Consider the following 7,914-nt stretch of genomic DNA (forward strand, 5'->3'; position numbering starts at 1 on the left):
ATCCTAACATCATTCATTTGCACCTGAAATTGGCATATGGGTTGGAAGTAATTTAAAACATTTAAATTTGAATAGGAAAAAATTTTAAAAAATCAGTTCAAAAGCTTAACAATCAACTGATTGTTGATTCGCAAATGCAAAGGTAGAAGTCTGAACATTTTAATAAAATCGATTTGGAACAGAAAGATTATTCACTGAGGACATTAGATAATCCAACTTGTCACCAGAGAAGACATCACAAAGACCAGTTTAAAGACTGGATGTACTGGAGGGTGTCTTTAACTCATAAACTTAAATAATTAGTATGTTGAGGAGACAGTATGTTACCTTATGATTCCAAATTATATCATGTTATACAATAAGCTCCACATGGGCAAGAATGTTGGTTAAAAAAATCTTTAATTTCACAAAGAAATCAATTCATTGAAATAAACAACTATATTATAATCAACCCCAAGACTACTCTGCAATCCTAATATCTATAATTTATTCATTTATTCAACTGATCTCCAAAATATTTTTCTTCTTGTCTCAAATTTTTAACAATCATTCCTGTCCTTCACAAGTAGAAGCTCTCCTTGATTCTACTTGCACTGTGAAATAGAAGAAATCAGAGGAGAACTTACTTGTATTACCTATGCTCTGCTTTACTTCCTGCTATAGTAAATGAACTAGCCATGCTAACTCAAATAAATCAACCTCTTTTCTTCTAAATTGGTTTCTCTGCTCTCTGTCTCTCTCAGAGGTCATCTTCTGGAAGAAGTTTCCTCCACTTTGTATCTATTATCAATTTATGCTTTGTGTAAATTATTCCCTTTAACATATCTGCAATATCCTACAACAACAAAAAACATTGATATCATATCCTTTTCTAGCCGCTGCTCCATTTATCTGCTGTCATTAAAAATTGTACTTACACTCTAGTCATCTTGTCCACTTTCTCCCCTTCTATTTACTCTGAATCCTCTTGGAGGGCACAACTTCATTGGAATTGCTTTTTTTAAGGTCATAATTGAACTTTTTGTTGACAAATACAGTGGCCAATCAAAACTCTCATTGTAATCCAACAAGAAACAGCATCTAGTGCATTTGATTATACTCCAGTTTTGAAGTTTCCTCACTTCTGAGATATTACTTCTTACTCCATCAATCACTGTCTCTTATCACACTTTCTTTCCAGCTGAACAGCCTCCTTAGTCTTAAATATTTACTCCTACCTAAGTTTCAACTAATCCTATGCTTTTAAGTATTCTTTCTACTCTGAAGACTACCAAATTTAAACCTTCAGCCCTTAACTCCAATCTGAACCCCACTTGGCTTCATATATCTAATAGAAATTTCAAAAGTTTCTCAACAATTAAATTCTTGATTTCTCCTACTCAATCCTGCCATTCTGAAAGTTTTCAAAATTTCAGAAATCTTAGTTTCCTTTCCCTTGAGGTCAATTGACTTATCTTTCATTTCACTTTCTTTCCTAATAGTCATCTTTTCCACGAGCTAAATCTTCTTGTCTAACTACCTGCTTCAATCCTTCTTTCTTCTCATTTGAAGATTCCTAAATTGTTTTCCTACATACAATCTAGTTCCCTGTTCCATATACCACACTATAAACATAGTGTGGAAGTGTGCATAAAATAGTGCATATAAAAATGTACATCTTATCAAGTTATGTCTATACAGAAAATTCTTCAAAAGCTTTCCATCTCACTCCAAACAACCCTGAACTGCATCCAAGTCCTGTTGGTGAATCACAGATTTGGGCAATGTAAATTTTCTTCCCATAGATGCCACCTTTCCTAGAATTCTGCTATTAAAATAACATGGAAAAATGCACAGTAGTTCTCTTTGATGTTAAATATTAGAGTCTGTCCCTTTTGAGTAGGTATGCAATGTTTGGACATTCAATATTCAGTCAGTTTAGCTCACTCACTATTTACTGTGGCCTAGTATTTGACAGTCACTATTTTTAGCACAAGTGCTATGAAAATGATCATAGAGGTTAAAATCCTCTGAGACAAAGCCAATAAATATCTGATTCAAATTGTGTGATTTCTATCCTTTGTCACTTGTGAATTGGTATTATTTTACTTTATTGATACAAAAATAATCACATAATTATTGGCAACAAAATTTGTTAGCTTTGAGAAGTGTTCCTGGGTTAAGTGTGAAAAGAATCTGCAAAGATTTCCTGTGAACTCTACGATACACCTTTTTCCCCCTTTATTTAGTCTGAGAGACAAGAACCAGCATCAGATGAATTCTTTAACCTATGTAATAATATCTTATTGTTGATAGGTAGCCAAAATGTATCTGAAAAATAATGAATGTAATGATAAATCTTTGGTTCTCTCCCCTGGTAACAAGAAACCAGGCATGGTAAATCCTTTTATTTGCCAATTGTAAGTAATCTTTGACAGCTGACTAAATAGTCACCTTTGAAACAGGACAATAGACAATGTTCTTAGGAAGACTTACTGTCAGCTTATTGAATCCTTAAGAATCACTTGTGGATACTTTTTGAGCAGATGAGTATTGTGAAAATACCTTTTTAAATGTCCCCATGACATCCTTGTTTCTGAGGCTGTAGATAAGAGGATTGAGCATGGGTGTGACAATGGTATAGAAGGCTGACACTACCTTGTCCTGCTCAGGAGTGTGAAAAGACTGGGGCAGAACATAAGTGTAGAAGGCAGCCCCATAGAAAATGCTGACTACAGTCAAGTGGGAAGAACAAGTGGTAAAAGCTTTCTTCCAGCCTTCAGCAGAGTGCATTCAGTGGACAGTTAACAAGATGAGAGAATAGGAGGTTCAGATGATAGAGATAGGGATGAGCAACATGAGTACACAGCAGATGTACATTAGGGTTTCATACAAGGATGTGTCAGCACAGGCTAGTCTGAGAACTGCAGGGATCTCACAGAAAAAATGGTTGATACTTCAGGAACCACAGTAGGGGACATTCATGGTGATGGGGGTGAGCAGAAAGCCATCCAAGAACCCACCAAACCAGGCACCAGCAGCCAGCAGGAGACACACCCTGTGGTTCATCAGGACTGGATACCTAAGAGGGTTACAGACAGCCACATAGCGGTGATAGGCCATGAGGCCCAAGAGGAAGAACTCTGAGCCAATCATGGTCAAGTAGAGGAAGATCTGGATGCCACAACCTACAAAGGAAATGGTCTTCTTTTTAGAAAACATGTCGACCAGAAGTTTTGGGACAGTTGTACAAATGAAAAGGGTGTCCATGATGGACAGCTGACTAAGCAGGAAATACATAGGAGTATGGAGATGGGAGTCCACCTGAATCAAGAATATCATGACCAAATTTGCAGTTACAGCCACCACAAAAATAGCAAAAATAACAGCAAAGACAATCCCTGTAGCTTTATTGTTCACCAGAAGCCCCAGGAGGATAAAGTTATATTCTTCATTGACATTGCTGATGGCAGCTCCAGCAGAGCAGACAGCCACAAAGACCAGGAAGGAAAAGGAGAGAAGACACTTTCAGTATGGATGAAACTTACAATGGAAATGACACCTCAGAGAGTACTGATTGGGCTGAAATTTTCCAAGGCAAAATGCTAGAGAAAAATGAACAGACCAAGAGACACATCTTAAGTTAGAAACTGTAGATCTATTTCTCTTTGTTGAGAAATTTTTTATATTGTGTTTATGTTCATGCAGCAATACATAGATTATGCTAACTGCATTAAAAAGCTGGTATTTGCTATAAGTGGGTTAGAGTTTAACTATATCTTTCCTATTCACTCTCTGCATTTCTGGCATCCAGAATGTTGTACAGTCTATAGTAGAGCTAAGTCAATATTGGTTGGGGTAAAGTCTCTTTGATTCACTGATTATTTGAAAGGCCAAAGGTGAGCAAAATGAATAACTTAGGAAGTGTAGAATGTAAAGAGAAAAAAAAAACACCTTCTATGTGTTTCCTCTATTCTCATTATTTTACCTCTGACACTTTTGGTCACCAAATTTGTGAGGGTTTATTCCCCATAATAAGCAATGTCCAACTCTCCAGACAACCAGCTAGGTATCCTACAATTTAATACAGTACTCATACTATCTACATGGAGATAGCTTAATATCTCACTGGTTAAGGGCTTAGTTCCACAAGATTGTTCCCCAAATCAGATACCAATTGCCAAATAGAGCTTATCACTTGGGCTTCTGAACCACTGGCTATAAACAGAAGGTTTTCATGACCCCATCCCTGGGTTCAATTAATTTTCTAGAGTGGGAAATATTTTAATTACTAAATTGACTAGTATATAACTAAGGAACAACCAGGTAGAGGAGATACATAAGTTAAGATATGCAGGAAAAGCCCAGGAGGTTCATTGTCCTCTCTGGATGTACCATCCTCTTGGCAATTCCATATGTTCAGAAGCTCTCTGAACCCCATCTTTTTAGATTTTTATGGATGCTTGATTATTTTTGCATGTTTGATTAAATCATTGGTCATCAGTGACTAATGAAACCTCTAGATCCTCTCCTTGGAGATCTGAAAGATAGAGGTTTAAAAACTGCAAATCTGGGGCACCTGGGTGGCTCAGTCAGTTAAGTGGTTGCCTTCGGCTCAGGTCGTGATCCCAGAGTCCTAGGATCGAGCCCCACGTTGGGCTCCCTTCTCAGTGGAGAGCCTGCTTCTCCCTCTCCCTCTGCTTGCCTCTCTGCCTACTTGTGCTTTCTCTCTCTCTGTCAAATAAATAAATAAAATCTTAAAAAAATAAAATAAAAATAAAAACTGCAAATCTTTAATTATGGTTTGTTTCCTGGCAGCCAGCCCTGATTCTTAGGAGATTTCAATAAGTCACCTCATTAGCATAAACTCAGGTGTGGTAGGAGGGCCTTTTTATGAATAACACAAGATATCTGCATAGCTATTTCCATTTAGGAAATTCAGAGGGTTTTAGGAGCTCTATGCCAGGAATATGAAAAAAAACTTAGTTATGCATCACAACATCACAAAAGGTTAGGACATTTGTTGGTATTTCATAAATGAAATGTTCCAGCCATATTTAATCCAGGTTATTCTGGTAGCTTTCCTGCTATCTCCCTGCTCTTTCTTTTTTGTCTATTTTTAGTCTAACCTCAGCAGAGTATAGTGATCTTAAAAATCTACATCAGAGGAGCACCTGGGTGGCTCAGTTGGTTAAGCATCCGCCTTTGGCTCAGAGGTCATGATCCTAGGGTCCTGAGAGTGAGCCCTGCATCAGGCTCCCTGCCCAGCAGGGAACCTGCTTCTCCCTTTCCCTCTGCCAATTCCCCTGCTTGTGTGTGCTCTCTCTCCGTCAAATAAATAAATAAAATCATTAAAAAAAATCTGTATCAGAGCAGGTCAACTCCTGCTCAAAGCTCTACTATGAAACTTCATATTTCACTTCAAGGCCTACCATATTGTAACACTTTAATCCTTTGAAATCATTTTCTGCTTTCTCCAGTGCATTTGCCCTGGTGCTGTAAATCCCACATGGCTTCCCCTCTAATCCTTTGTCCCCCCTCTGGGTGTGCCCCCAGTCTACAGCTTTTGTCTCTCCTGTGACCCAGGCCTGGGTTTGCCACCCACATCTGTGACTGACACCCTCACATCATTCAGGGCTTTGCTTCAAGCCCACCTTCTCAGAGGGGCCTATTCTTATAGGTCTTGGTGACTATTGTTCTTATATTCCTTCACACCACTTAACATATATATTTATTTCATTTTGTGTTAGTCTCCTGTCACTGACAGAGTCTCAATATGAGTAAGGCAATTTGCCTATTTTGTTTACTATGTGCTTCCAGAATATAAAAGAATGCCTGGAACATGGTAAATATTTATTGAATATTTAAATAAACTATTATTAAACATATATTGTTTATTAAAATGCAAATTGCTTTTTCTTTTTGCTCTTTAAGTGATTCATTTCTTGTAGCATGTCTTTAAAATCCACATGAATATGATCTATAAAATATGCTCAAGGAAAATTGAAAAAAATTAAATGCCAGGCCCTTGTGTTTATCTTCAAACCAAAATGAAATTCCAATAAGATTGGATTTACCCACATTTTCTAATACTTAGTTCTAGGAAACAAAAATATTTCATAAGTTTCTAGGATAAAACAGCAATACTAATCTTAGTCATTGAGGTCTTACATACACAAATTTGAGATAATCACTGTCATTGATTTAAAATCAATATACTATTTTGGACACAGTCAGATGTCAGCATAAATTTTCAGCCCACAAGGGACTCACCACTTTCTCTCCTTTCTGAATCTGCCCATGTTGTATTGGCACTTCGTTCATTGTGTCTCAATTATTGTGTAAAAGATAACTGTATCTGCAGATGTTATTATCCATCTGGAGATTGTATTGTGGGTGTTAATAACATAATTTGAACTTACCCTAGATCACACAGGCAAAAGGACAGAAAATCATTGTGAATGTTTTTTCTTATCAGTAATTTACATCTGTCTTCTATTATCAGGAAAAAATGTGTCTTAAAACATGTTTCTATAAATTTTGTATTTTACTAAACTTAACAAAGCTATGATATATTTAAATTAGTGATAAATGAAACCAATTATACTAGGCAGAATAATGTCCTCACCTCACTCAAGGATCCCTATGTCCTAATTCCAAGACTATGAATACGTTCCCTCATTTGGCAAAACAGATTTTGCAGATGTGATTAAGAGGAGATTATTCTGGAGGTGCCTGGTTGGCTCAGTAGGTTAAGCATCCAACTCTTGATATCGGCTCAGGTCTTGATCTCAGGGTGGTGAATTCAATCACTGTATTGGGCTCCACACTGGGCGTGGAGCCTACTTAAAGAGAGAGAGAGATATATTATTCTGGAATGTCCTGTTGTGCTCAATGTAAATACAAGCGTCCTTATAAGAGGGAGGCAGAGATCAGAGGAGATGTGGTATTATGAACAGAGGTCCAAAAGATTCAAACACTGGCTTTGAAGATGAAGAGGACCATGATGCAAGGAATTGAGTGGTTTCTTGAATGTGAAAAATGGTAAAAAAAAAAAAAAAGGTTTCTCCTCCAAGGCCTTCAGAAATGAGTACAATCATCCTTGATTTTAGCTTACAATGACCATTTTCTGACTTGTGACCTCCAGAATTGAAAGATAATAAATTTGTGTCATTTAAAGTTAGTGGTAATTTGATACAGCAGCCACACCAATAAATAATTTTATCAACTTTTAAACAAGTATAATTGAGGCATGTTGCTAATAACAAATTAGCCAGTACCCATGCTGTGCTTACCATGTGCCAGTCATCTCTCTACGTGCTCTAGTGTTTTGATGTCAACTTTTACAGCACCTCTATGGGATCAGTTACTATAATTATCACTATTTGTCAATTGAGGAAACTGAGGCACAGGAAGGGCAAGTGGCATGGTTCAAAGCAGGACACTGTTTTTCATACTCTCCAGTTACAGTCAATTGACCCTAAATGTACAATATCCTTTTAATCATCTGTTAAATTTACAGCTGTCTAAGACAAGTCATATTAATACAAGCTGCAAAACCATAATCACATTAAAAAGGTTTTGGATTTCTGGTCAAAGTTTTCAACAAAGTTACAAAGTAAGAAATGAAGTTCATTATTTCCAAAAATACAAAGTGCTCTCTTAACTCCTGGGCAATCTCTAAGAATCACATGTTTGCCTATAGATACCTGATTTCCCACCAGAGGGTGGGTGGGGAGGAGGAAAAAATGAGAAAAAGCAAAAAAAGTCCTCCCCGAATGTAACCTGGGAACGATCCCCCAAACACCAGACTCACAATTCTCACTGCTGAATATTCACTGCTGAGGGCAACTCCTTATCTCCAAGCAGACATAATAATATCCATCCAATAGTTCTACTCCCAGTCCTTCCCCAGTAGAACCATCATTACATATG

The 7,914-nt window shown here is 37.1% G+C and overlaps 1 pseudogene; it reads right to left on the bottom strand.

Moving 5' to 3' along the window:
- Positions 1-2,493: 2,493 nt before the first annotated feature.
- LOC113928630 lies at positions 2,494-6,303 on the bottom strand (annotated as a pseudogene).
- Between the last annotated feature and the right edge of the window lie 1,611 nt (positions 6,304-7,914).

The sequence above is a fragment of the Zalophus californianus genome, chromosome 5, assembly GCF_009762305.2.
Source record: "Zalophus californianus isolate mZalCal1 chromosome 5, mZalCal1.pri.v2, whole genome shotgun sequence".
Classification (NCBI taxonomy): Eukaryota; Metazoa; Chordata; class Mammalia; order Carnivora; family Otariidae; genus Zalophus; species Zalophus californianus.